Below are 16,635 nucleotides of genomic sequence, written 5' to 3'. Positions count from 1 at the left end.
GCCCTCAATTTGACCATTCCAACTTGTGCCACAATCTATATATTGATATACATATATACTACCCTAGATAATTTAGTATGATCATATACTACAACTACATATACTTCGTTGGACCATATATATCGTAAATTTAGAGGTACACACATATGGGAGTAACTACTCATGAAAAATTATGTTATATTCTAGCGTAGTATATAGTTTAATTTGTTCCACAATTTGTCTGCCACCGCTAGCATCTGCTCCTTCTGTCCATCAAACAATGTAATTATGTAATTCTCATATTTCTATAATTTAAGAAGTTTTAACTTTAATTAAATTTATATAAAAAAGTACTGACATTCATAATAGAAAATAAGTACCACTATATTGGTATAAAATATATTTTCATAATAAATTATTTTGAGACATAAATACTAATCCTATTTACTATAAACTAGGCCAAACATGAATTAATTTGACCATCACAATTCTCACAATCCATTTTTTTGGACGGAGGTAGTACTTTCGTCCACAAAAGAATACAATTATAGAATTCATGCCAGTTAACTGAGCTTAAGTTTGACCAAGTTTATAGTAATAAATAGTGTTAGCATTTATGTCTATAAATAAATTTATTATGAAAATATGTTATATAACTAATCTAATGGTACTAATTTGTATCAAAAATATTTGTATGTTTTTATATAAATTTAGTCAAAGTTCAGTCTGTTTGACTCCTCGAAATCTGAGAAATGCATTCTTTTACGGGCGGAGGTAGTACACCATGTGCATCTGGTCAGGGGTGGATCTAGGTGAAAGCCCTAGTTTGGTTTTGGATAATTGATGAAACCCAAAGTAATAAGCTCTATGCTAAGTGTGTGTAGATTAGATGAGATTGGTATATGCCAAGTGATGGAGCAAGAGATGATCATGGTGATGACCACAAGATGATCAAGTGCTCAACTTGGAAAAGAAAAAAGAGAAAAACAAAACACTATGGAGAACAAGGCAAAGGTATTGCTTAGGGTTTTGGTTTTGGTGATCAAGACACCTTAGAGGGTATGATCACACTTAGAATAGATAATCGTACTATAAAGAGGGAAATTATTTGGCTAATTAAGTGGTTATCGAGTTGTTCATGTGCATGCATTTAGAACCTAGTGAGCTAATTTAACTCCTTCGAAGAAAATATTTGAGAACATGCTAGCACACTTGTACATGTTGGTACACATGGTGGTGTCGGCATATTTTGAGAAGGAGTGGCGCACATTCGGCGCTTTTAAGAAAATAAAATGCATATTTTCTATTGTGTCGGTGGAAGGTTTGGAGAAGTCGTGGGAGTGTTTTTCACTGGAAAGACATTGTGTACTCTCGGGTTCTAGCGCGTGTGGAAAGTGTGTGTCGGACCGTCTGACGAGCGTCGAACGCGGGCCTAACACTGTGCCTGCGTCAAGTGAGTACTAATGACAGTGAGAGAGCGAGCGAGCGTCTCTAGCTGTGAGCTTCGGACACTAAGGAGCGTCCGATGTGGATATATGGTTTGCAGGGCTCCTTGAGTAGCATCTGGTGCTGAGGGTATCTTCTAATTCATATATAAACTACCCACCTCTACCATATAAAAGAATGTTATATAGCACCTTTAATCTAAATATAAATTACCCAAATATACCATTATGACAAAAAACTTTGACCCGATAAAAGTGATGGTCGAGTTTCAGTTATCGACAAAATGCTCCTTAAGGAATATGAAATGAGTCTGCTCACCTATTGCCATGAGAAATAGCTAGAATGAACACTATTGTAGTAAAGCTAGAAAGTATTTGAAATATGGAAGAAATAAAAGCTAGGTAGTGGTCCAGATCGAGAGAGAAATATTAAGGAATGGGATAGGAATATAATCTATTTTTAGGACATATCAAATTAAAGAAGTAGGAAGAAAAGAAATAATTGTTTGGGAAGTAACGAAGGTTTGCTGGAGGATAGCAAATTGATGATGTTGGTTTTTATAAAAAACATGTATGGTCTAGAGAACTTTGTGCTGAAATTAAATGATAACTTTTAGGAAGAAAGGGATAAAGCAACTGATAGTGAGAATGAGCTTTTGGAAGCTCCTTTTGCTGAAGAGGAAATTAAATTAGTTGTGTTTTTACTCCTATGCTCAGGGAGCCCCAGGACTAGGTGGTTTCTCTTTTATGTTCTATCAAACCTTTTAGGAGGTGATTAAGGGAGACTTAATGAATTTTGTAAGAGAATTCAAATCCGGTAAGTTGAACTTGAATAGACTTAATTATGCTATGATTATGTTGATTCCAAAGGAGCCTAAGGCTAAACACCTCAAAGAAGTTTAGACCCATTAGTTATATCACTACAACTTTAAGATCTTTGCCAAGGCCTTAAATAACAGACTTATAGAAGTAGCTGAAAGGTTAATCTCTCCGAATTAGACAACCTTCATAAAAGTCATATTTATTCTTGAGATTGTAGTGGAGGACATGAAATTGTTCATGATATTCATAGAAAAAGGAAATTAGTATTATCCTGAAGTTAGATTATGAGAAAGCTTATGATAAGAGTTGGTTGAACTTTTGTTGAAGATATGCTTCAATCTAGTGGTTTTGGTTCAAAGTAGTTAAATTAGATTATGAAAGTAGTTACAGGGGATCGATATGTGTGAGCAAAAATGATGAAAGCAATGTGTACTTTAAACCTGGTACGAGTCTTAGGCAAGGAAACCCTTTATCTACTTCGCTTTTTCATTTGGTTAGATTGTTGGAACCCCACAATTAGTTGAGAGAAGTATGGTATAAATATTATTCAAATATTTTGCTACGACCATTTACTTGTACAAAAGCATAGGGTACAGTCGAGTACATTCTAGCAACCTTTTCAAGATAGAATATTGTTCTCTCAACATCTAATATTGGTTGTATGCTAGGTTATTCTTGAACTCCAATTAAAAGAATCATGGCATACATGGATCCCAAAGCGTTGAACTAGTGATCATGTCTCTTGCCACAAAAAAGGATAGGTGAAGCACAAGTAGGTTTCTTTGTCACAGCTACAACATGTCAAGCCTTGATTGGCAATGTGTTACTTACACTTTAATTTCTTGCCTAACCTTAAGAAGATTGTTCCAAATATGAAGGCAATAACTATGTTGGATATTATTCTAGTTATAGTGTATGATGGATGACTTAGTGCTTCCATATGCAAGCAATGCATTGTATGATGAAGGACTACGAGTATTTTGTTGGGAAGTAGAAGTCTTTGGATCCAAGTAGAGGTATCCTTAATTCATTGACCAAACTTTTGTTCTTGCTACAATGGTGCAACCTAATCGGCAATGTAAATGGAGCATAGGTAAAAGAAAGAAAACTTATAGTTGGTGTCACTGAACATACCAGTATAAATCTGAATTCTTGTATACTTCAACAAAGTTGCACCCAAGAATGTCTTCTTGAGCTAGGGTGGTCACTTCCAATATCCATGTTGATGAAAACAATGTAGTTGTCATGTCATCGACTCTGCTTGCACTACCACATGATGTTTTTCACACTGGACAAGCCCCTGCCATGTCTGCCATGGCACACTACAAGCTGCTAATTAAGCCAAGATGTGAGCAATAATTGCCTCTGATCGTCACCTACCCATGTTCTCCAAGATCTAGACACGTACAATGTAGTAAGAAACAACCCTATCACCTCAATGAGGATAGAGATGACAAGCAGGGCCTCAAGTTCCATTAGAATGCCTCCTTACGCTAAAAGAGCCAACCGCAACGCTGGACCACCTACCGCCATACCACACATACCACCTTGGCAACACACTTCTGCTAGCCCACCTCTCTCACATTGATCCCTTCACCTGAATTCATGAACACCCATGGCCTATGACCTTCCAAACCACCACCCAACAACTGCCACACACATAAGCCTAGCTTCAATCACTATGCCTATGCCCTCATCCTAGTCTCCTTTTCACCACTATGGGCCCCACACCTCATGTCCATAAGAAGCCATCCTCCTCAACTCAAGACTATAGTAGCTAGGACACCATCAAGCCATCATGTTGCCTCTATGCCACTATGTCATGGCGCCATCCACACCATCTTAGGCCCACCATCCATGTCACGCCGATCTAGGGCCTACATACCACCATGCTTCCTTGCGTGGTCATCCATATGCCAAATCCAGCTACTCCTCCCTCGCCCTTGCCGCCACATGGCCAAGCTCGATGGATGCTATGATCAATGACTTGCACCATACTTTCATCGCCTGAGCTACGTGTGTGTCTGTCCAAACTAGATCCAACCGTACCTCCTTTGACCCAAAGGAGAAGGCTCCGCCACTGCCTTCTTGGGTGCCGCACGGATGTTCAACGATCTGCTCCGGTGGTGGCGAGGTAGGGGAGAGGGGGTGTGAGAGGGTCGGTGGTAGGGGTGTTGTTTGCACGTGTTGCCCCCTCAAGGACGACAGATGATTTTTTTATTAGCGTGCTGCACTATACACTTAGTTGACTACAAGGGGTCATTTGGATCCTTTCATTTTGGAGGAATTGAAATCTACATTGATTAGGCTATTTGGTTTGGAATTTAATATTCTATACCTTTTCGAAGCTAAAAAATAAGTCTATCTTAAAATTCATAAGGCGTGACATAGAAATGGATTCTATAGATAACTATACTATAATTCTATTATCTAACTTATAGCATATTCTTTAACTCACTTCCCTACAATAAAAATACAACAGATAAGTATGTCCTTTGTATGCCTAATAATAAATATACAAACATATTACATATATAACTATATTATTGATCTTAATTAATCTGTATGTCTAAAAATTATAATTATTAGAATAAATTCAAATTCCAAGGATCTAAACGGGACCGTTATATACAGTTTTGCTTGGCGCGGGTCTTAGAAGTTGGAGATAGCTTCAAAGTAAAGAGCTAGTGATGAGAGCACAAAAAATGTACAGTGGTATCTAGCTTGCATTGCTGTAAGAAACATAGCACGTGGTGATGGAGCACACGCACACGCAGACGCAGCAGTTGAGCACACTTAGTCGATCGGGACCCTGCTAGGACACGAGGCTGAGGATGAACCTCTCTTCCTGTAGCACTTACGTATGTACAACGACGTACACGACCGGCTGGGTTCAATGCATGCATAATGCAATGTGATGCACAGTACTTTGTGAGGAGAGCCGGCCGGTTAATTTATTTGGGTTCAAGTTACTGCGATGGGCAATGAAATGCAATGCAAAACACACACTAGTACTCTAGTAGTGTTCCCCGCTGCTAGCTTGTGTGTAACAGGATAACAGCAGCCACATGTACAGCAGACATGCATGGATCCGACCGGAGGGGATATATATGATGCACATATATCAATGCGAATTACTTAATTTGCAACTTTATTAGTTTGGAGGTATATATATATATAACTCTTAGCAGTAGTTACTCTCATGTGTATATCTTTAGATTTATAACGTATATGGTCCGATAAAGCGTATGTAGACGAAGTATATGAACATACTCAAACCGACAAACAAATATGAGTACATATCTAATATGATTTTTTAAAGATGAGAGAGTACGAAAAATGCATGCAAATAGATATAGACCTAGGGACAAAGATGGGCGCGTGGCCAATGCATGCATGTTTATATATCATCGCGCCAAGGTGTGGGTCGTCCAATATGATCCATTGTCCTAGCTATCACGTCACACCGGGCGCGCGCTAACGTGGTACATACACATCAATGTATTGGTCCCTTTAAACTTTAATGCCAAGCCACAAGTGTATATATATATATATATATATATATATATATCTCTTGGTCGATCGGTCTCGGTGTGGCATGACTCAACATTGAGGTATACAGCTACGTAGCAGCCACCATATCATATTTGAAACCATTTCTTTTTTAAAACGGGAGAATATAAATATAATCTCAGGAGGCCGGGGTACTACGTACAGGGTGGGCCGGCCGGCAGAGAGAGAGAGAGAGAGAGAGCGCGACGTCGACGTTACGACACCATCATCAGCTGAATCACTGGAGACCGAAAGGATCGACTGTCCACACCACCATGCATGCTGTCATGTCCTCTAGTGTACATGGTGGTACACCGTACCGTGTCTCCTCCGGTCCGGTCGTCTGTACTACTACTGCTGCTACCTCGATCCATTCTCTGAAGAATTAATCTCTCTCAGCGCTTAATTTCTCCCCGCTGATGATGGCGATGATGATACTATCTAGCTCTCTATCTCTTACTAACATTATTATATATATAAAAAGGCAGGCTTGCATGGACGATCAGTTAGGTGGCAGTCCCCTCCGATCCGTCTGCTGATCGATCCGTCCCCTGATTAGCTTTGCTTTGTTGGTTTTTGTTGGCCTATACCCAACAAACTAATATTCTTTTATTTGTACATACACACACACTGAGCAGTACTGGAGAGTGTTCAATATTAACTTGTCCAACACTCAGGACCACAAAATACTAAAACACAAATACTGAGCGATACTGAATTTTGCTCAGTACAATAGTTTGGTGTAGAATAGTATTCTACACCTATGGTGTAGAATAGCACTTATATATATATATATATATATATATATATATATATATATATATATATATATAATCGAATTGTCCTCTTCCCGTGCACCAAATATATAAATAATGCAAAGAGATGCAGTCGTATGTATATATACTCCATCCGTTCCAAATTATAAGTCATTCCAGAAATCTTGAAGAGTTAAAACATTTTCAAGTTTGACTAAAAATATAAAGAGAAATATAAAGATTGATGTTATGAAAGAGAGTATATATGCAGGCCACGCGAGCGAGCCAGCGACGTGTTGCCGTTGTTTGCGTGGTCGCCGTTGCCCCGCGCGTCTTTTCTCTACTGTTTCCCCTCCTCGCTACCGGACATGATCTTAATACTGTTACTAAATTCAAGGACCGGGTCCATATGCTAATCATCTCGTAAAGATGCATGTTTTTTTATTCCTTCATCAGCAGGCTACCGATGCTCTTTCAACGTGTTTTTTTTTTTGAAAACACGTCCGTTTGACGTGTTTTTTTTCTTTAACTGGAGAGAAGTCGTTTATTACAACGTAGTGTTACCATTGAGGACGCTCCGAACGCTACGCTTGACACGCTACTCTTTCAACGCGTGTCAGATGCATTCGGTGGCATTATTAGATCCTGCAGCGTTTTCAATGTTCATCTTAGACATCAAAACTAGCTAGACAATTGAGGAAATGAATTGGAGGTGAAAAAATAATGTGATTAGAGGCTCCAGATTTACTCTAGCATATCTTTCTTAATTACTGTCTACAATATACACTTAGATAGGGATACAATTGTACTCTCAACTATATAATATAAGATGCATACACTTGAGTGTCATTGGCCTTTCCGGCTAGGGCTTCTTTAGCGCCGTTGCCGTGTTGCCATGGTCCCCCTTGATCGTCCCCTCCCTATACATCGGGTTTATCAATCGTGAGAGGAGCAAGATCTATCCTTCTTGCTCATTCTATTTCATACATAGTAGTTACAGTTTATATTATTGAATTATGGACAACGTGTATTATGGGCTACTGCGTGAGCGTGACATTGTCTTTATTTGTTGATTCCTTACCGGAGCTTATTTGTTATAGATAATTTTGATGCAAATGTTGTGGCGTTTCTTCATGTTGTTGTTTTTTTAGTGTTGATGTGTACGGTGTCAGGTGTGATGGTGGTCGTGCTCTCACCATTTGCTTATTGTATCGCCGGTTCGGTAGATTCCAATCTTGTGATGGTTGGGACTCAAGAAGTTATATATGTTCCAGGGCTCTAGTTCAACTTTTGTGGTGCGAAGATTGATGGTGTCGACGCTCTTTCAATACTATGTCTGATGTGTCATCATGGGAGGGTTTGATGCATGTTTGTTATAGATGATTGGAGGGTGTTTTTTTGCAACGACGATGGTCGTTGTAGGCTATCATTGACCCTTTGGCACATAGGAAAATAACATGGACTTTAGTCCATCATCATATATTATTCCTCACTTTTTTTTTTGTTTGGTTTAAATGGAATAGATTGATGCAGCATCACTTGATTACTCACAAGCTAATAACTAGTATTAGTATGAGCAATGTAGTCATCCCATCAAATCAAATTACTAAATTTGAGAAATAAAATTAATGATCGATGGACCGTACCATCTCATCTTGGATGTAGTGAGTGATTTTCTCGAACCAAGGACTCTATGATGATAAGATGTACTACTGACACGAGTCACATGCATGGTTATCTTGTGGACGCAGGAACTGAAACAGATAGCGCTAGCTATGTGACGAGCGAGTGTTGGTGCATGCATATGCATATGCATACATACGTTGTGTTGACTCTGCTGTCCTAGCTAGATCGTCAGCAGTAGTACTAGCTAGCCAGTCATGTCGCATTCATAATATGGAAGTACTAATAATTCACATGCATGTCACACAGAAAAGAAAGAAAGACTAATAATTCACGCCCGCCCACCGTCTCGCTCGAGTCAAAGGATGAAGAGAAATAATATTTATAAATTAAATAAAGGGAGCGACTAATTGTACGTGCTAGCTGTGTACGTACGTCAGCTAGTCACGGTGTGCCGTAGCGCTGTCGTCGATCTACTGTACTCCGATCCGATCCGATCCGTCGTCGATCTAGCATGCATATAACAACGAGCAGTGATCTCTCGGCTGGAAATGTGTGTGCGCGTGTGTGCCTAGACCTGGACTCGATCCTTTCAAGCTGGTATCGGAGCCACTAGGTTCGTCCGAGCTCCCCAAGCCATCTTCTCCGAACGGGGGGGAGAGGATGCGGTAGTAGGCCGAAGTCGCGGAGATCCCGTAGTGTGTTGGTACGTCGAAGTCGCGGAGATCCTGTTTCCTCTTGTAAGAGTTCGCCTCGACCCGTTAGTCTAAGCTTGCCTCGACCCGTTAGTCTAAGCTTGCCTCGACCCGTTAGCCTTGTTTAGCCGAAGGATAGGCGTTTGTTGGCGTTGAAACGTTGGACTAGCAGCTTAGGCGGTGAAACGTTAGACTAGCAGCTTAGGCGGTGAAACGTTGGACTAGCAGCTCGAACAGAGAAACAAGTCGATCTTAATTGTGAGGTTTATCCCTGCCGTTGGACTGGAAACCATATACCCTACAAGGTGATCTTAATTGTGAGGTTTATCCCTGCCGTTGGACTGGAAACTACCCCATCTAAACTCCTTTGTCTTCGTACAAAATGTCTTGGTTAGTAAGGACGCTTAGTGCTTCTGACAGGTCTGAAGCCTCGTGTAGCAGTGATAGGTCGGTTAAGACTATGTCTGTGAAAAATGCATCATCTATTTGTTTTGAAGATATAGAAAAAAGCATTGCAAATTGGAAAATCCCAAAAATAAATATTAGAGAAATTTATCATGTAGGAACCTTCTCTCTTCGTTCAGACTACTTTATTAAAACCATTGAAAAACATGTCGTATCAATACCATGCATGAGACCTTGCACCTCCTTTCTGAAAGAGAAATAAATGACATTAGAGCTAAACCCCAATATCATTATCTGCACTTTGGTTTGGTCCAAGTAGCCATCAGATCCTTGACCAGAAAAGGTTTAAATGTATCCATCTTGGCCTGTCTAAGAGACTGTAGAAACAAAAGATTTCAGGATTCTTTACTTGGGATGGTTGAAGCTAGCCTCAGTAATGGTCCAGTTTTCTTCAACACCTTTCCAGATTTCTCAGTATCTCTTTCTGATCCAAATATCAACAAAGCTCTCACCCTAAATTTGCAAACATCAGGCTTTGACCTTGAACCAGGGAGTGAGAACATTTCTGTAACCTACAGAATCTATTACAAAGCAATGACCTCCTTAGCTCCATGTGCAAAACAATATACACCCAAAGGCCTTAGTACCTTGCTACAGGCTAATCCCAGAAACAATATCATCACTCCAAAAGCCTTAAAATGGGAAGAAATAAGGCTGCCCGAAAAATGGACCTTGACTCAAGCTGTTGAGCCACAAACCCTTGAGCAAACGGAAATCCAATCTATCTTTGAAACTCCTGATGGGGATGTTGAAGTTGCTTTCTCTTCCAAAAGAAAAGCCTTTGTCCAATCTAGGCCCTCTGTTAGCATTGACAATAGACCCCAAATGAAACCACAGAATATTGTCTATGCTACCTATGAAGATAACTCCTATGAACCATCAATCTCTGATTTTGAAATCAATGTCATTGAGACTGATGATCCTGAACTACAAACATATTGCTACATAGTAAAGGAAAAGGAGTTCCAAATAGATAAAGAGCTTCTCCGCAGAGAAATAGCGCTTCCCAAAAATAAAGCCAAAAAGGAAAGATATTTCAAGAATGTGGATCAACCTTTTAGGTTGAAAATTAGAGAAGTTTGGCACAAAGAGATGATTGAGCAAAAGAAGAACATATTCTTCTTTGATTGGTATGAAAATAGTCAGATCAGACATTTTGAAGAATTCTTTAAACCAGGTTCGAAGCAAAAGGATAAGATAGAACCTGAGTCTGATAATGAGAAGATAACCATGATAAAAAAGGTTTCTAAAGATTGGAAGACCACCAGTGGTAAACAGGTAGAAGCTGTGCATCCACCTTTTGAACCCATCCAATTAGAAGCAAAAGGTGAAAGCATTAAGGCCTGTCCACTCAAAAACATATCCAGAGCTACCTATGCTGAACCTATAAAAGTTGAACACATAGGTCACTTGGTAGAACAACAAAATTATTCAAATATATCTTTGCATGCTCTTGGCCAGCAGACAGAGCGGATAGAAGCCATTCTTACGGATGGAACAAAGCCTAACAAAAGTGAAGTTAAGGTAAATCTTCCTTCCAGCTCTCATTCTGAGGTTCCCCAGACACAAATAGTCATTCCACCTTTTGTTCCACAAATGGCCTCTTCCAACTTCAAGCTTGGAAAACAAAAGGCTATGGGATCCTCTGTTTCTGAGGAATTGATCAATGAATTATCCAACAAACTTGGAAATCTAAAGGTCAACAAAAATATTAACCAGATCACTGATGGTGAAAGTAAAGATGTGATCAACAAAATTAAAACGTTTAAAACAACAACCCAAACGGCTATGACAAGAAATTATTATCCAAGGCCAACCTATGCGGATCTTCAGTTTGAAGAATTGCCGCACATAGCCAACATGACTTGCTTCAATGGCAAGGAAATAGTTGAGTGGAACCTTGATGGGTTTGTTGAATACCAAATTTTTACCATGTGCCATCAAATGGTTATGTATGCAAATGCTTGCATAGCAAATGGAAATAAAGAGAAGGAAGCAGCCCATATGATTGTCATTGGATTTTCTGGACAATTAAGGGGTTGGTGGGATCACTACCTTAGTGAAACCCAAAGAAAATTGATTATTGAGGCCGTTAAAATAGATGAAAATGGTAGGCCAATCGTCCTAACCAATGATCAAGGACAATCTCTAGGATCTGTTTCTGATGCCATCTCAACCCTGCTCTACAACATAGTCTACCACTTTGCTGGTAATTACCAGGATATTTATGAAAAGAATAGGGAGCAATTGATTAGTTTGAGATGCAAAACCATGACAGATTTTAGGTGGTACAAAGACTCCTTTTTATCAAAATTATATACTCTTCCAGATCCTAATCAAGATTTTTGGAAAGAAAAATATATCTGGCTTACCTCCTCTATTTGCTGAAAAGGTTAGAAACTCTTTGAGAAAAGAAGGAGAAGGTAGCATAAATTATCAAAACCTAGATATAGGAAATATAACTCAAAAAATACAGTTGGTAGGAGCTGAACTTTGCAATGATTTAAAAATTAAAGAACAGCTCAAGAAGCAAAGGGCTATTGGGAAAAAAGAATTGGGAGAATTTTGCTACCAATTCGGTTTCCAAGATCCTTTTGAATCCCAAAGAAGAAGGTCACATAGAGATCATAAAAGAAATTATGATGACAATAAGAAAGCAAAACACCCTATGAGAAGAAGGCATAAGAAGAAATATGACACAGGAAATGTCTTCAAAAATTTTAAAAAGGGACACAAGGCAAATGATTTAGTTTGCTTCAACTGTGGCCAAAAGGGTCATAAATCTTCAAACTGTTTCAAATCAAAAGTAAAACAAGAAATTCAAGCCTTGCTTGAATCAGATTCTGAGGATATCAAAGGAAGATTGGGAGAAATCTTAAATCATATACAAAGTGATGACAGCTCAGAAAATAACACTGAGATAAATTGTTGTGAAAATAATGAATGTTCATGTTATGAACAGGATACCTCTGAAAATGAGTCAGATGAAAACGCTCTAGTTCTCACTGACCTAGAACAGTTTGTTTTAGACACCTTTGACACTGTGCAGGACCCAGAAGAAAAGGAGATTATCCTTGAAAAATTCTTATCAAGGGTAAAGAATAACAAAGATAAATTGGTTAATGAAATTCAGAAAAAGAAATATTGTTCTGCAGATGAGGTCTTCCAAAGGGTTGAAGATCTAAAAAGGAAAAATAAGCAACTAAGTCTTGATGATCTCTCAAAAGAATATAATTTCATCAAAGAAGAATTAATAGATCTCAAAAGAAGAATTCAGATCTTGGAGCTCCATAAGAACAATGATCATGGAGAAGAACTTATCGAAAGAGAGCCACCTGATGATGAATTAATAGGCTCTATAGAAAGATATTTTAAGCAAAAATGGTACACTGAATTATCATATGAATTCTATGATGGGCATAAATTCACATATAACACCCTGCTAGATTCTGGTGCTGATGTAAATTGCATTCGACAAGATATCATCCCATCCAGGTACTTTATAAAATCCACACATAAGATTCACTCCGCTGAAGGTCATCTTCTGAAGGTAAATTACAAAATTCCACAGGTCAACATTTGTATTGAAAACATTCGTATTAAAGCATCATTTGTGCTAGTTGAAAATCTAAAACAAGATGTTATCCTTGGGACACCTTTTCTATCTTCGATTCGCCCCTTTATGGTTACTAATGAGGGCATACAATTTCATTTAGATAGAACCAAGATAGAAATATCCTTTCTATCAAAACCAGAAAAAATAAGACTCAATCAGATTTCAGAAGAATCTATCAGTAGTATATCATCAGATGACTCTACGGGAGTAAGATTTCAAAAGGGTAAGATATTACATGATTCATCCCTAACAAAAAGGATTCTCTTGATGCAGCAAAAGCTAGAGATGGCTCCTCTCTTGAAGTACAAACATCTCATGCGGATGAGTACTTGGAGGCTGCCGATACTTCCAGATGGAGATCGTGACCGTTTCAATCATAATTTTGAGATCAATGACTTGCAGCAAGGGTTGTTAAACCTACTCTGGCAAGTTAAAACTAAAAAAGATAAAGCTCATGCTCTAAATGGGCTAGCATACTATTTCAGAAGCATGGGAAAAATCCCTTGCATACAAGATAACCTTTCTGATCATCAGAAAAGGTCTTCAAAATTATCAGATGATGACCACCTTGAAGAGGGGTCCTCAAACTTATCAGATTCTCTCCTCATGCCAGGAGAAAGATTTCCAAAATTATATGATCAAAATGATCCCAACTCAAAATTATTAAATCACAAGGTATGTGATTCTGAGACAAAATCTTCGGAAATATTCAAATCTCCACCAGATGATACTTTCCCTCAAAAAGATAAGATGTCCCATGCCGAGGTCAAAAACACCAAAGATGCTTCCACCCAAATCGAATCAATCCTCGATAACCCCAGTCACCACCAAAATAATACCACCGTTGATGAAACCAACCTTGCTCCACTCAAAAGACACAAGCCAGGTTCATTACCTATCAGCACCCCTTATGAGCTGCTTGTCCCAAAGCTAAGCTTCAAAACTGAGCAAGCCCTTTCAATCCTTTCCCAGGATTGTATTAACCTAATCTGGAAAAAATATCAGCAAAGACACATGAATGTGTTCCATGGTCTCCAAGATTATTTCCTAGACCTTTATACTGGGAAAGACACGCACAAGGGGATATCCATCAAGATTCATGCATTCCCCTTCCTTCATCTTGATGATAAATTGATCATCCAGCCACGACACAAATATATCATTCTCAGAGCCGATATAAACCTGAAATATTTCAGGAGCCTACAGACTTATTCCACCGAAGATATCTCCTTACAAACTATAATAGATCAAGGGTTGGTCCATGCAGTTTATGGATCAATGGAAGAAATTCTTCATTCTGATCTGGGAATAGCCATTAAAGAAGCCTGCAAGAAGTTATACCATCTCAAAGGAAGATTCAAGATTATGTTTTATTCATCACCACCAAGGTTCACGCCACCACTAAGGCCTGCAACCCATGATGTCTATATCAACAAGGGATGTTACCATTTTCCCAGTAATACGTATTATGATCTGGGACAAGAATATGAAGAATTGCTCTCCAAAGATACAAATCATGACAACTGGAGAATTTTCAATGAAGCCAAATAACTTAAAGAAAATATCAGATTTGATCCTACATATCATATGGTTTTCCAAAATAAAATTATGAGGGTTTTTCTGCCAGAACCCCATGGAAGTTTTGGGCCAATTACAAGATGTGTCGGAAGGCTGATAAAACCAGACTATGGTAAAGAAACACAGCTAAGGAAAGAATACCGTGAATTTATGGCCTGGCAAGACATGTGGCAACCTGATGAAATTGATGGTACAGAAGCAGCACCCATGATAGATTATGATGAAGAAGACTAGATATCCTTCAAGGACAAAGGAATCTACATTATTGAAGATAAGACCAAACATTATCAAGAGTCTAAAGGCTCATCATGAAGGCCTTTTCAAAGTCAAAAGTATCATCATAATGCCCATAGATAGTCAAAAAGAGATATCATGAAGATGCTCCACTACTTTTGTGAAGTCAAAAAGATCATCATGAAGATTCCCCAATAATGTATAACAAGGGTCAAAAAGACCATCATGAAGATGCACCAATAATGCAAGAAAAAGGTCAAAAGAGTCATCATGAAGATGCACCTCCACCAACAACCATATCCTTGCCACCCCTATATAAGAAGAGGAAGAGGCAAGAGGAGGGAGCACGCAGAAAACTTCAGACGCAAAACTTCAGACGCAGACTACTCCACACACACCCAAGCTCCAGCCCTCAAGCTCGAGCAACACCTAAGTATTGTAGTAGTGTCATGTACTCTAAATAAGAGGCTCAGTGTGAGAGTCCAATGAGAGTCGTCTTGTAAACAAGTCCCTGTAATTTGTTTGTGTGTTCGTGTGTTCAAGAGCCTGGTGTACTACTCGAAGGCGTTCACCTTCGACTATCAAGGTACCTAATATAATCCAGGACTATGTTTGTATAATTGTGTTCATGTTCTACTTTCTTTATATTTCGTTCTATGTTATATTGTGTTAGTTGTGTGTTTCTTTATTAATTAAATATCCAAAAATATTTATAGTTATTACTTTCATATTAATTACTTTTATGTTCATTCTATCTTCCGCACTGCATCCGATTTTACTTTCCTGCATATAAACTGCATATAAAAACCCATAAAAACTCCACCTTCACGGACATACCATCCTAATCCCACCTAGACCTGGACTTGAAAGGAAGTATGCATTCGAGGAGTATTTACATATACTCAAGTACATTACATACTTTTCTCAATATGGAAGTATGTGTATATACTATTTTATATGAGTATCTATACTCTGAACTCTGCAAGCACGTATTATGGACTATATATATCTCAACACTCTACAAGCAGGTATGTGCATATACTCGCTATAGTTTCATAAGAGTATGTATATATACTATATGCATACATGACAACAGACAGAATGTGGAGGTGGCAGTAATTTGTGCTCATCCACCGATCGAAGTTGTCGGCGAAGTGCTCCTTTTTGTCTGCCGTGTTACACCATAGAGGTCTTGCTGTTGGTTATAGAAGTAGCTTTCCATTCATGCCCGGTGGCTCCATGAAGTTCAGAGGGTCGTGCAACCTGTCAACCAAATAGAAACTGAGAAGGAATGAGCTAAAAGACCAGATCGATAGACCATGACCATGATCATGCGATGCAATTAGAGATAGGATTCAGATATACGCACAAACAATCTTGCAAAATAGAAAACTTACAGGACAGTGAAGAACAGGCTGCAATGCAGACTCAAGATGAAGAAAAAATTCCCCTGAATTCACAAGCTTCAACATATAAGATGATACTATAGTCTAGATTAATATGTATAAGAAGAAAAATGCCAAATCTGAGAAGGTATGCAATGATACTTTAGTTTAATACATATAAGATGATACTCTAATCTGGAAAAGGAAAATGGAATTGTACGCATGCATCATTGCTCTCATGCATGCTCTGCTGTTGAACGGCAAGAATCGCAACATGCATGCATGCACATGTATGTACAGAGAGGTAGCATACCTCCATGCAATTCTAGTAACCATCTAACTAGCGATGAGATTTTTTGCAAATATAAACAATAAAATTTCTGATGCCGATCAACAACGAATGACTCAGAGACCACTAATAGATGCCGATCTAAAAGGTAGATGACAAGCAACAAGTCATGTTTACCTAACGAGATGAAATGATGA

Source organism: Sorghum bicolor, chromosome 3 (genome assembly GCF_000003195.3).
Source record: "Sorghum bicolor cultivar BTx623 chromosome 3, Sorghum_bicolor_NCBIv3, whole genome shotgun sequence".
NCBI classification, from domain to species: Eukaryota; Viridiplantae; Streptophyta; class Magnoliopsida; order Poales; family Poaceae; genus Sorghum; species Sorghum bicolor.
Note: the sequence above shows the minus strand (reverse complement) of the source record.